The sequence below is a fragment of the Larimichthys crocea genome, chromosome XV, assembly GCF_000972845.2.
Source record: "Larimichthys crocea isolate SSNF chromosome XV, L_crocea_2.0, whole genome shotgun sequence".
In the NCBI taxonomy this organism is placed as follows: Eukaryota; Metazoa; Chordata; class Actinopteri; family Sciaenidae; genus Larimichthys; species Larimichthys crocea.
Window position 1 is genome coordinate 4328085 of NC_040025.1, and position 12733 is coordinate 4340817.

The window sequence follows — 12733 nt, forward strand, 5'->3', positions numbered from 1 at the left end:
TGTGTCCCCCCTTAAATGGATGCTATGAAAAGGACTTTTAAGCCTTGGAGGGTCTTCCCGTTATGTCTCCTTAATAGATCATAAGACAAAACGTGCCACCTTCCTAAAAACTGCTATAAAAATACTATATAATAATATTTTTTTCCACTTTAAACACGTCAGTCTTTTAGAACTACTTCAGCCTGAAATATACATATCAAATATTAATTATATTTTTTGGTTTTTAACCCTTTAATGCCAGTATGTTTACATAACTCTGCTGGTTTTTACTTAAAAAAAACAAAAAAACTAAAATAATTTCCATAAATACATTTCATGACTAATGGCTAACTATTGTTATTAGGCCCTAAGATGGGTCAATGATGGCAGCAACATTAATTTTGATGCATTGTGTTGTGTTATTTTTACTGCTGTTGAAGCCCTAGAAGCATGTAAGGTCATTTATGCTTATTTGAAATGTGTTAGATGCTGATGCGCATGTACTTAAATGTAAAAGAAGTGTTTGTGCATTCGTGTGCAATGTATGTGTAATAATAAGGGGATCAGAAATTTAATTCTTATAGTTATTGCTGGTTAATTCTGTGTCGGAGCAGACAAAGTTCTTGAAATGGGGCGAATGAAGAGCTAGGAAGTTCACATTGATAATATAGTGTGCAGGCTTTTGATGTCCATCATCATCGCTGCTCGTGGCTGCTTCATCTTGTGGTCATCGCTGACATGTGGAGCTGTACCATTGAGGGCGGTAGGAACAAAATCTAAATTGAAACCAGCCATGGCGAAATATTTTTATTTTATTATTGTTTCTTTTTTTTTTTACATTAATGCTACTTGGGCCACTGGACCACAACTAAAAACTAAGTGAACTGACGTAATAACTAAACTCAAGGCTAAAGATATCTTAACACTAAAGGAGTACTCGGTCTAATAACCTCAAGTGACTTCATGTAATGGAAACTAGACTAAACAAAGACTACTGCAGACTGGTAAGTGATAATGAAAGTGTTGGTACAACAGAGGATACATTACTTTTTGTATGGAGTACTGAATGAACATTCCTAATTTCTAGTTACTGCAGTTTTGACAGTTTCATCTCAGTTGATTGTATTTTTTTCACTTTCCTTGAATCAGTGTTGTGTGTTTGTTTGGACTGGAGGTCTCACTTCTCTTTTTACAGTTGCTAACACCAATGTCCTCATCGAACCCAGTAAATTAATCGATCATAGAACTGTACTTGTACTGGGCTGTAAGATACTGTAGTACTGGACCTCGGATCAGCAGGTGACATAAACATAGGTCAATTGGGGAAATTCCAGTAATGGCTGATGCTGTGGACTACTTCTACCGATCTCTGAATAACTATGGAAATAGAATGATGAGTGGAAATGCATAAGTAAAGAGTTTTTTGTTCCCATATCCATGACCACCACACATGCTGAATTTCATCTAATAGACATCCTGTAATTTTTATGCTGCTCTGGAACCCCAGCATCTTTGACCACATCCTGGATTATGTGAACAGAAAATCTTATTTGTGGTGGAATTATAAATTAAATTATTGATGAATGGCTGACTGTCGCACAGTGTGGTAGGTCGAGGTCAACAGATCTACACGAGTGGGCTGACTGTGGTGGTTGGCTGTAAACAAGTGAAAGAGGTTTTGCCTCTGGGGTTGCAGATGTGGTAGGTCCAGTAGTTCTCAGCAGAAAAGGACCACACAGACATCCAAACCACTGATGATCACACTTTGTGACAAGACGTGGATCCATTAATCAAAAGCTTTTCTATCAGACTCATCTTACAACTTCTCTAACAACTGAACTGTATATCGAACCTATTTCTCTTTAAGCCTCAGCCTTTTAGCCTTGTCATTGTGAGGTGTTAGCCTCAACACAGACATTTTTAATAGCTGTTGTGAAGTTCAAAGTCTTTGGCTCTCGTTGTCGCCATGTTGGCAGTCCTGGCCATCTAAAATCAGAAAAGATTGGATCATCAGTCGACCTAAGGTGGGTTAGGGTCTTCGTAATGGCACCCACTTGTCAATCAAAGCGGCCACACCCTTAATTATGCATAACTTGAAGCCTAAATGTTATTTGAACAGGCCAAACTCGGCCCAAAACTCAGACTTGATTACTGCAACGCACTTCTCATTGGACCCACAGTAAACACCTTCAGCAGTTACAACAAGTCCAGAACAGCGTGCTAGGATCCTGATGAGAGTATGAAATCAGACACATCACCCCCATCCTTCACTCACTGCCTGGCTTCCCATCTCTGCTAGATTTCAGTTATAAATCTCTCTTCTCACTCACCAGTGCATCTATGGCAACACACCATCTACCTCAAAAAACTGCTTATCCCACAAACCCCTACACGATCCCTCTGCTCCCAAAAACTCTCCTTTGCCCGAGGGACCAAGCTCAGCACCATGGGGACAGAGCCTTCTGTTACGCTGCACCCCGCCTTGGACTGCTCTTCCTGACCATCTGAGGGCATCACAGACCCTTGAAAGTTTTAAAAAAGGACTTACTTTCCTTTTTTCCACATCATATCGTTTTTTACGTTATTTCTTTGTTGTGATATACAGTACTTGTTGCTTTGTGTGCGTATATTATGTGGTGTATTGTAGCACTTTGAGATTTGCTTCAAATGTAAAGTGCATTAAATTAAATGTATTATTCTTATTATAAAGCAAAACAAAGTGTTTCGCAAGATTATTTTAAGATTATGATAAAAATGCAGTAGTAGCAGTTTAAATAGTTCATAATGTATCGTGTTGTGCCACAATAACCTGTTTTCTTGACATCCTTTGAAATGTGTATGTTGTGATGTCAAACAGTATGTAGCACTTTGACTGTAAATAGATTTGGAGTCCCAAGTAAATAATGAATACACTTTTCATTTCCAAATTTAAATGGCAGTAAACCTTTGAAGTTTCTAAAAGTAGGACTTTGTACTGTAGTGGGCCAGCCTTGTGGTATCTGATCTCATCCTGCTTCACTGTTCCAAGGGATAAAAACACAGAATTCAATAAATAACAGTACTGGGTGACCAGTGCGGTAGTTGGTAAGCAGACCACACAGAGGATGAACCCACTGATGAATGACAGGTACTTACTGTGGATTCTTAAGTCACAGGCGGTCTCAGTCTACACCACCCTCTTAGCGCGCATCTGTGTGCATGGGCCGTGTGTGATATTTTTGGTTGTGTGACTCACCCTCAACACTAGCAGCCGAACTGGATCGTGGCTTGGCTGTTAATGACAGTGAATAGTGCTGTTACAACCACAGCTATGGATACACGGGCATCAGGACACTGCTATAGAAACTCTGTGTGTAAAGCTGCACTACCAGAACAGTGTGTATTGACTCATAGATTCAGTCGGGTGTGATGTTTTTGAATGTAAAATATCTTTATTCGACCTTTTCTCAAAATGTGTTTCAGAACAGAAATCGTCATCATGGTGAGTTGGAATACTATTCACAAATAGGAATTAATTCGACATAATTTTTCAAATCAAAATCAGCATGTCATCATAATTCATGAAAAGCAACAAGCCTCTTTCAGTCTCTGTCCACGATCAAGCAACTTTTATAAATAGACTTTTACTTTTATACATTTTTGGGTGTTGAGATTTCAACAAGCAGTCATCCATTGTGAGTCAAGATTGAATCTGAGATGTTAAGTCTGATGTGACGAAACAACAATCATCATACATCATACCAAAATACATAAAGTAAACCGTAACGAAAGGAAAGATTCTGTAGTTAACACGAAACAAAGATCTCATCAGAAGTACTTGACAAATATCAGTATATCATTCTTTTGTTATACAAAACAAAAACTGATTCTTCTTTTTTTTTTTTTCTTCTTTTTTTTTTCATGTTAACACATGAGCATTGATGGTATTTTGGCAACATCTGCATTTCAGGAGTTAACAGAAAGTCAACTATTAACATAAGTCACTAGACTTATTCATCTTTGCCCCCGGCCCGGCCCACCCCCAACATTATGTCTTATACATGATATTGCATGATAAAAACTATGGTGAAATCCTTGACACATCAATGACATATTACATATCAGCAAACATTTTAGATTGCTGCTAGAGATTGGAAATGACTTATTGATCGTCTCTGTGTCCTTTTTATTAGCTTTTCTTTTTTTTTTATGTCTTTATGTTCTGATATGAGGTGAATTCAGCTTTGGAGTCTAATCACAAACTGAAATAAGGAAAATCAAGCACTTTTTAAACTCTACATTCAAAATGTTTCCCCAAATTCGGTTAAATAATCAGGGGGATTTTTTTGTTTTGTTTCAGCTGTTTGACTTGAAACTGAATTGACCTCAATCTCGCAGTAAAACCCACCTAGCTTCGAGCTCAGTCAGAGCAGAGTATGTAGTCTTTAGTAGAAAAAAACTACAGTGTCACTACTTGTTTTGCTGGTTCTGCACCACATCTGAATTAAATCAAGAGTTCTTAGAGGCACCTGGAGTGGTACAAATATGTGCTCATCAGGGTTAAGGTATTGTCAGTTCCTTGTTAAGGTATTTTTCAGTTCATCGTCAAGTCCTCAGGAACAGAGTACCCGGAGAGGAGGACCAACAATGATCACACAAGTAATGAAGCTTGGAAGCCTGACGTGACCCCTAGGTCTCGGGCTTTTTTTCTTTGTTGTTTTCTTTCTGTAGATTTGTCGTGAAATATGTCCTGGGCCCGTGAAAGTATTCCCAAATGAGAGATGCATGTCTAAATCACATATGTACTACAGTATATGAGAGACATTACCGCCATTTATACCATTAGATATAAAAAGAAATCACCATGCTTAGTCTCAGCAAGGGCACTGATTTTCTCAAACTATCATGTACATATCAAAAGCAAAAACATTTCTTGCAATACCAAATGGATGAGTCTGTGATACTGTTTCAATTGTTTGTATCATATTTTTCAAATGCTCGCACAGTTACTTCAAGGTTATAGTGAAAGAAACTCTTCTTGATAAGGGCCCCAGCACGCCTACCCTAAGATGTTTTATAGATGTAGGCCAAGGTCCGTGCAGAGCCAGCATGGACAGTATCATTAGAATTCAGCATAAGGGGCTGTTTTCTATTGTCTTAAAGGCCCAGCTTGGAAAACCAGAGTAGTACTATTCTTCCACTAATGTGTCAAACTGAAACTTCACTATGAACGTGTTGTGGAGTGATGCGTAATTTGGGCGATGACCACATCCCAAGAGCATTAAAAATCTTGCTCACGTGTCTGGCTTGTTTGTGTTTGCTGAGCATTTCCATAATGAGCCTTTTAATACAGTACTGTGTACACAGCTTCCTGAGAGTTAGCTAGCTCTGAAAACACACACATGCACATCTAGCTATCTGCTCATTGATTTTATATATGGTAGGGATGCCCAATAACCATACAAGTCACATGTACCCTACTGAGGCAACATGTCACTGAAATTAGGTATCTTGTGTCAACGCCTCATTGGTAACTCAAATTTTGTTTTATTCATTTATTTTTGTATATTTCTGTGTAACATAATGGTTTCCGTTAGTAATGCATCCCTAACAAAGTATAACATGGATTAACATGCAGTATATCAGTTCCTCTCTGGATCGTATTTTCATTGTGATGTTGCCTGCGTGTTTGTTACAGAATGCACATTACCTTGTGTGGTTTCATTAAAATGGACTGAATTATTTCTAAGAGTTTACAGTATGACCGTGCCTTGCCCCCAAATGGGCAAACTGCCAGTTTCTGATATGAAACAATTGAATGCCGTAACAAATTTTATTCCTGTGAGCCTCGACCCTGGTTGGTGCCTTCAGGATTTCCTGTTACAGCCTTGAAGTGCTGCTCTGGGGGATAGGGCCCCGTGGTGCACATGTTAGAATCTTACTTAGAGCAATGTCACTGATATCATGACAATCAGTGTCATTGACGAGGACATATCATGAGGCTATGGCCTATAGAGGCAATAACTCATGGGTACAGTGGTGAGTCACAGATCTCGTACTGGCGGTGCCATGAACCCGAGTGACGAATGCCCTTACAAGTAATTTCATATTCATGGAGCAGGTACTAATTCTTTTTCCAAAGTAGCACACATTCATTGAAAAACATGAGTTGTTAAACCTGTCAGGTGTGTCACCTCTGTGTTGTCTGTTTTAAACGTCGTGTAGAAATATGGACTTTTTATGTTGCTGGTGTGTAGCAGTGATCATTGTTAAATGTGACAGCAATAATTAACATCAGGTGTTTTGATAGCAACCAGTGACACTGGTGGCTTGTCTGAGTGCTACATACATTGTTGTTGGAGCAACAGTAATCTGGGTGGTGTTTGGTGGCATGTCACAATAACCTGCTACATAAAAATACACCTTTTGACATTTGACCCACAGTCAGAATAGGACACTGTGGACATGTCTCTGCATTTCATCTGGGTTTTTAGATGTTTAAGATCGGAATAAACAACAACTTAACAGTTGACTATTTTATGGCTGCCTCCCGTTTCATGGACTCGAAGGGCCTCATGCAAGAATCATTGGTATGAACGAATTCACGTCCAGACCAGACCTGTCGTACCCGTCTGAACCGTAGTCAGGGGAATGGTTTATGAATTATAATCAACTAAATGAAAAATATCCTTTCCCGTATAATCATGGCTTGCTATTCCCCGATAGGATGATAACTCTTTAATTCTTTGTTGTTGGAGTGGGGCTTCTATTGACATATTTATTCCTGGCAAGTTACAGTTCCGAGTCCAGTGGACAACAGTCAACTGCACACAACACTGAATATTTTCCATCAAACTCTTGGCACACTGCCGTGACCGCCTCCCACTGAAATCATGGCTGCTTTGCTTCAGCAACTGGTTTGCTTTTTATCATCTAACTTCATGTTAACCGTTCTCTCTTCATTTCTGTCAGCTTGATGCAGAAGGCGCGAACTGGTAGCTTTTATAGTACTTTGTATGATAAGGCGACACTCATTGGTTGAAACGAGCGATGTGCGACAATTTTGTCGAATCCCACATGCGCACTCATATAACAAACTTAACGAAAAAACTGCATTATTAAAAGTTCATGCACGAGGCCCATACATTTCAGCTACGTTCACGCTACTTTACCATGGGGGGAGTGGGAGATGCCTTAGGACAACTCTTAACTTCAGTTTTTTCTAAAATCCTGCCAGAAGAAAAAGAAAAGAAAAAGGAAAAGAGAAGAGCGGAAGAGGAGGAGGAAGAACACCCTCCAAGGGTTAAAAGTCCTTTTTCATAGCAGTCATTTAAGGGGGGGCACAGGTGTTACCAATGACGCTAATTAATCCGTGCCATTAAGGTCAAACAGAGTCAGGTTGCACGCTGTGGTGCAGGTCACTCACTGCAAAGGCTCTGCTGCAATAAATGGAACGGGAGCTTCGTTAGTGTCATTGGTAATACCTGTGTTGACCCGACTATTTCCTGTCAAAATGGCTGCTGTGAAAAAAAAAAGGTCTACTGGTTTGGATCACAACATTAATGCTAATCAGATAACGTGCTAACCGTGGATGGCTGACTCACCTGGATCCATTAATTGGGGAAAACCCCACTGCCGAAGTTCCTCTTTCCACAGCCAGAGTAGCGCTCTCTCTCTCTGGCAGTACACACTGGCTCCACTCGGTTGAACTTATGTAAATCTTACATTATAGAAACCCTTTTTCAACTTTCCAACAACGAATTTCCTCTGACGCACACCTGTTTGAGCTGCGCGCGCTGCACTAACTTCTTTGTGCGAAGCCGCAGCGCGTGTGGCGTTCAACACCATCAGTTAATTGCAGTTTCAGAAAATAACCAGGGTACATTTAAGGGACAAAGCCCTCTAGTGGCTATAGTAATTATGATGTTGGACCTTTTGAGCGCAAAGAAAAAATGTCGGTGGCGTAATTATATAACAACAGTCCAACATCAGGGTGGATGTATGAATTAAATGTTGGCTTCTGACACGAGAGATGGTTTGCTTTCCGTTTCTTACCGACCACTGGTTTCTTTTAACCATGACTAATGTCACAAACCATGCTCTGTTGACCAAACTTTTGAAACAGTGATGTGTTTTTGTGGGACTTATGAGGAGGACAGTTGTAGCCTGAGTTTTCCTCTCTGTCGGCCTCGTGGGACACAAATGAATCTATTCCATGCTATCAAACAAACTTGGATTGTCATACAAAAATGAGATCATTGCCAATAAATCAGTATGTTTTGGTTTTGCAAGAGGAACCTTCAATGGATCGGTAATATCGGCTGTCTGGCAAATGTACATCTGGTTAACGTCCTCTTTTCATAAAGAACAGTGCACAGCTGCTTCCCTGAGCTTTTAGCTGGAAAGCACTCAGGCGTAACCAACCACACAGATGAGATGGTCCCAAACGGGACTGACTGACATTGCTTGCAAATACATGTCTTCTTGGTATAATAGAATTGAAATTTTGTCATAACATCTGTGCATGGCAACTACAGGATGGTTATAGTTAAAGAGAAAATGTGGTTATGGCAAATAGCCAAAGCTAGGAAAAGATTGTGGCTATAGGTAATGTAAAGGTGTACTTTAATTGTATTTGGACATCAATTATGACGTCTGGTGCACGGACGTAATTTGCGGATAGGGGGGGCAAAAGAGCGTTTTGGTCCCCTGCAGTTTTTAAGACCAAAAACAACAAACATAAGAGACTTCTTTAGAAGTCAAAGTGTAAGTTACTCAAATAAATGCATTACACCATCCTCCAACACCTTCACTGGCTCCCAATAAAGCAGCATATCCACTTCAAGATCCTCCTCATCAATTACAAAGCTCTCAATAGTCTTGTAAAGTGTCTTTGAGTTTTATTGAAAGTGCTGATAAATAACTGTAGAGCCTCAACAATGCAAAGATTTAAAAAAAATCTTATATTTAATGCCAAAGAACTTATTTTCATGTATTGTTTTTATGTTGAAAGGCAGAAACTGTTTTAAAAAAAACACCAACAATGAAAGATTTAGGGAAAAATACAATAAAACCTCAGATTACAAATGTGATTTTATACATCCATACTCATGATAATTGTGAAAGTTTTTTCCTCTATAACCATATCATCAAAATTGATGATTGTTGCACCCCAAATTGTCCCACTGCTCATGTCATAGGTCAATATATTTTTGTCAGGTGACGGATAGTAGAGATGCAGAAGGAGATACAGGAGGAGGAAGAGCAGGAGAGGCTGGAGGAGATGGACGAGAAGAGGCTGGAGGAGGTAGAGGAGGATAAGCTGGAGGAGGTGAAACACAAAATTGGGTGATAATGTTTTGCTCCATGCTTTATAACCACTCAAACCAAAAAAGGGAACAGTAAACTTAAAAGTAGCAATAGAAAACTAATAGAAAACACAGTGAACTTCACCTAATGTTTGTTCCCGGTGGTAAAACCAGATAGAAGCACAGGAAGAACATGCAAAGACCCGCAGCGCTGGTTTTGTTCAAAACACAGGAGCTTCTTCTTGTGTGAGCCACCACTAACCACTGAGCCATCGAACACCCTGAAAGTGTTCCCGTGTGACTAAAGGGTTTGACGTGGAGACGGTGGCGGTTTCTAGCTGGAGCCCCTCGGCCACCGCAAGTTCCTTCCAGTCCCTTGATGTCCTATTTGTTTTCTCTTTTGTCAGAGCATGGTGTGTCGACTGGTCACTGCCCAGAGGCTGTCAGGAAGGAAGGGACTGACCACAAACTGTCCTGCGGTCAGTCACACAACCAGTTAAAACCGCCTGTGTGTGTGTGTGTGTGTGTGTGTGAGAGAGAGAGGGGCTCAGAGAGAATTTTTTCTCCTCTATATGTTAGACACATCACTATATACACATGTACTCACATCTGAGAGTTTCCTGACCTTGGCCTCAAATATTTGAGCCATTTTTCCAGATGTCAGACTACATGTAGGAAATATACACATCTAGGAAATATCTGACATACTATCTTGGCAATATTGTGGTCTTTACTTCATGCTATATGTACTGCAGCGTATGTAAACAGTTAAAAGCACAATATGTCCTGCACAGACCGTGACACTCTCGTCATTTCCTCAGATGGATTCTGAAGTTTGCAATATTTTTCATGCATTTTTGATGTTTTTAGAATTGCAGTTTTGCGATCATTTGGCTTGAATTAATTTCCCTCACACAAGGGACAATGTCAGCACAAAGACTTGTTTTTTTTTTTGATAATGTCAGCAGTCATAAAAATAAGTTTAGCTTTAATAGTCAGCATCTGTGTGTGTCAGGAGGTGTGTGTGTGTGTGTGTGTGGTAGTGGGGGGGGGGGGATAAAATGAGTCAAAAGATACAGAAAAAGCCCAGCTGGTTAGAGGACGCTGCTGAACCAATTGACCGTCCTGTTAGAGCGCCGGCCTTCCTTTCACCCACGCAACCTTATACGCAGCAAACGAGGGCCAAAGGTAATATTTAGGGACGCATGGGTACACAGCTAAACTCCAAACACACCTCGCTCTGAAACAAAAGTTGGACGCCGGGAAGAAACCAGGGACCTAAACATGTGGAGATGATGTGGTGAGATGTTTTTTTTCTCTCTCTCTCTGCCCAGTAGAGATGTCAGACTATAAATATTAGCCAGTGTCTACTGGGCCATCACAAGGACTTTACTGGATTTTACTGTAGCTTAAGATTCAAAGGGTTGAAAGAGTTCATAATTCTCTCTTCAATTCATTGTTTTACCATGTTACACTCAATAAGTAACATTCATGGATGCTCCCTATCGCTGGTGTTTGCTTTCTGCTTGTCCCTCATCCTTCTCTTCAGCAATGGACACTCTGAAGCCGCCATTTACCACATAAAAGGTAAGAACGACTTCTATATCTGTCCTATCTGTCCTCCTGTATCTATTCACAATCATATGTGTGTGTGCTGCAGCCCAGTCTGGGGGTTGCTTGTGACTTATGGTAGCTACCTCTAGCTATTAAACCAACCCCAACTGACTGACCATAGACTCTATGTCCTCTGAGCTCTGACCTTGCATTCAGCCCCGTAGGGCTCTCCACAGCAGATCAGTGTGTTCCTATTGATCCCCTCCTCAAGGTGACTGACATACCCCATGAGGATAGTTTCCGCTGCCTGCAGGAATGGGAGGATAATTTACTGTGGATGCTAGATTTAGCCTGACCTCTTGCAGCAGGGCATTATATGTTCTGTCCAAAGGGTAGACATTTACAGAATCAGCAAAGTTTTGATGTGACCGCCTGTAAAAAGACACATATTTTCACCTATCAGGGGCATGTCCAGAACTGGAAAGGAAAATAAAAGGTTGAAAATGTGGACATAAAAGAGATGTGACTGTGGTTCTTATTTCTTCCACAGGTATCTGTTCTTATAAAGACAAGTTCTTCAAACCGGGAGAATCTTTCCGGAGAGGCTGTGACAAGTGCTTCTGTCACAACTTTGGTGTCTACTGCGTCACGTGAGTAGATTGTTCACTTCAGGTCATGTGAATGGATTTCAGTTATATAACGCCTTGCTTATGGGAATTCCGTCATCGTGCCTGATAGTCTCATAAATCACTCTTCTCTTCCTTCCAGGCCAATGAAGCCCACCTCCTGGCCCAGGAAGTGTCAGCGGATCAGGACAGAGTGCGGTTACACGGTAGTTTATAAAGAAAACCCACAGGCTGAGTGCCGAGCCTACAGCTGGATAGGATGACATACTGGACTGGTTTTAAACATGTAGATATGAACTATAAAGATAGTACATTCTGTGTATATATAGTTGTCAAACTTTGGTTCTGAACAGCGTAACATTGATGATATTACTGTACAGTTTGACTGAGGACAAGTCAAATCATTTGATGCTAAAGGTCTTACTGGAAACAAAGAACGATCAAGTCAACATTATTTGTAGATTTAACCTCGTCTGTTGACAGTGTTTTATACTGAAGAGGTTTAACGTGAATTTAGTCCGATGATGATCATTTTGTCTGATCTGAGATCTTTGCTGCAGAAGAGACTGAACATGCTGTAGCAATGTTGGCAGTGATGTTTGAGAACATGTGCATGAAAGTGGAATGGAAATGAAGTGTATTTGTATTAAAGGAGGTGATGTTACCCACAGTCTGATGTATGATTGTTTACATTGCCTGATAACAGGACAAACTGAGGCTACTAAGACATACTATACAATGCTATTATAGCCTACTAATACAATATGAAGTATTCAGAGGAAGCTGGGAAGCTGAACCACAATAAAAATTAGAATCTGATATATAAATGTGGCCATGAAAGTAACCAAGACAAACAAACTTTAACGTTATTAATTAAAAAAAAAAGGAGGTCGTTAAGCTCAGTTGGTAGAGCAGCTGCCCCATGTGTGAAGGCTCAGTCCTTGCTGCGGAAGCCCAGGGTTCAACTCTGACCTGTGGCTCTTTCCCACATGTCATTCCCCGTCTCTCTCCCCCCACATTCATGTCACTCTTCAGCTGTCTCTGTCAAATAAAGCTTGAAAAGGCCAAAAAATTATCTTTAAAAAAAAAAACCTTTTCATAAAGAGAGGAGAGGAGAGGAAAGGAGATAAGGTATACAAGTAAAAGCAGGGCATCAGGTGGAATAGAAGCTATGTATTGTTCCAGTATAAGTCTCCTCTGTGGTTCTGTTCAAGCTCTGCCAAAACAAACCACAGTGGAGTGGAGAGTAAGGAAGAAAGTGGAAGGTGAAATGGGAGAACAGCAGCA

General features: G+C 40.4%; 1 long non-coding RNA gene across 2 annotated transcripts in view; it reads right to left on the minus strand.

Moving 5' to 3' along the window:
* Positions 1–7883, minus strand: part of LOC113747779 (uncharacterized) — a 29378-nt gene extending 21495 nt beyond the window's left edge. For both annotated transcript variants that reach the window (XR_003463885.1, XR_003463884.1), the window contains exon 1: positions 7563–7883. This is a non-coding gene — a long non-coding RNA (uncharacterized LOC113747779). The remainder of the gene's footprint in view (positions 1–7562) is intronic.
* Between the last annotated feature and the right edge of the window lie 4850 nt (positions 7884–12733).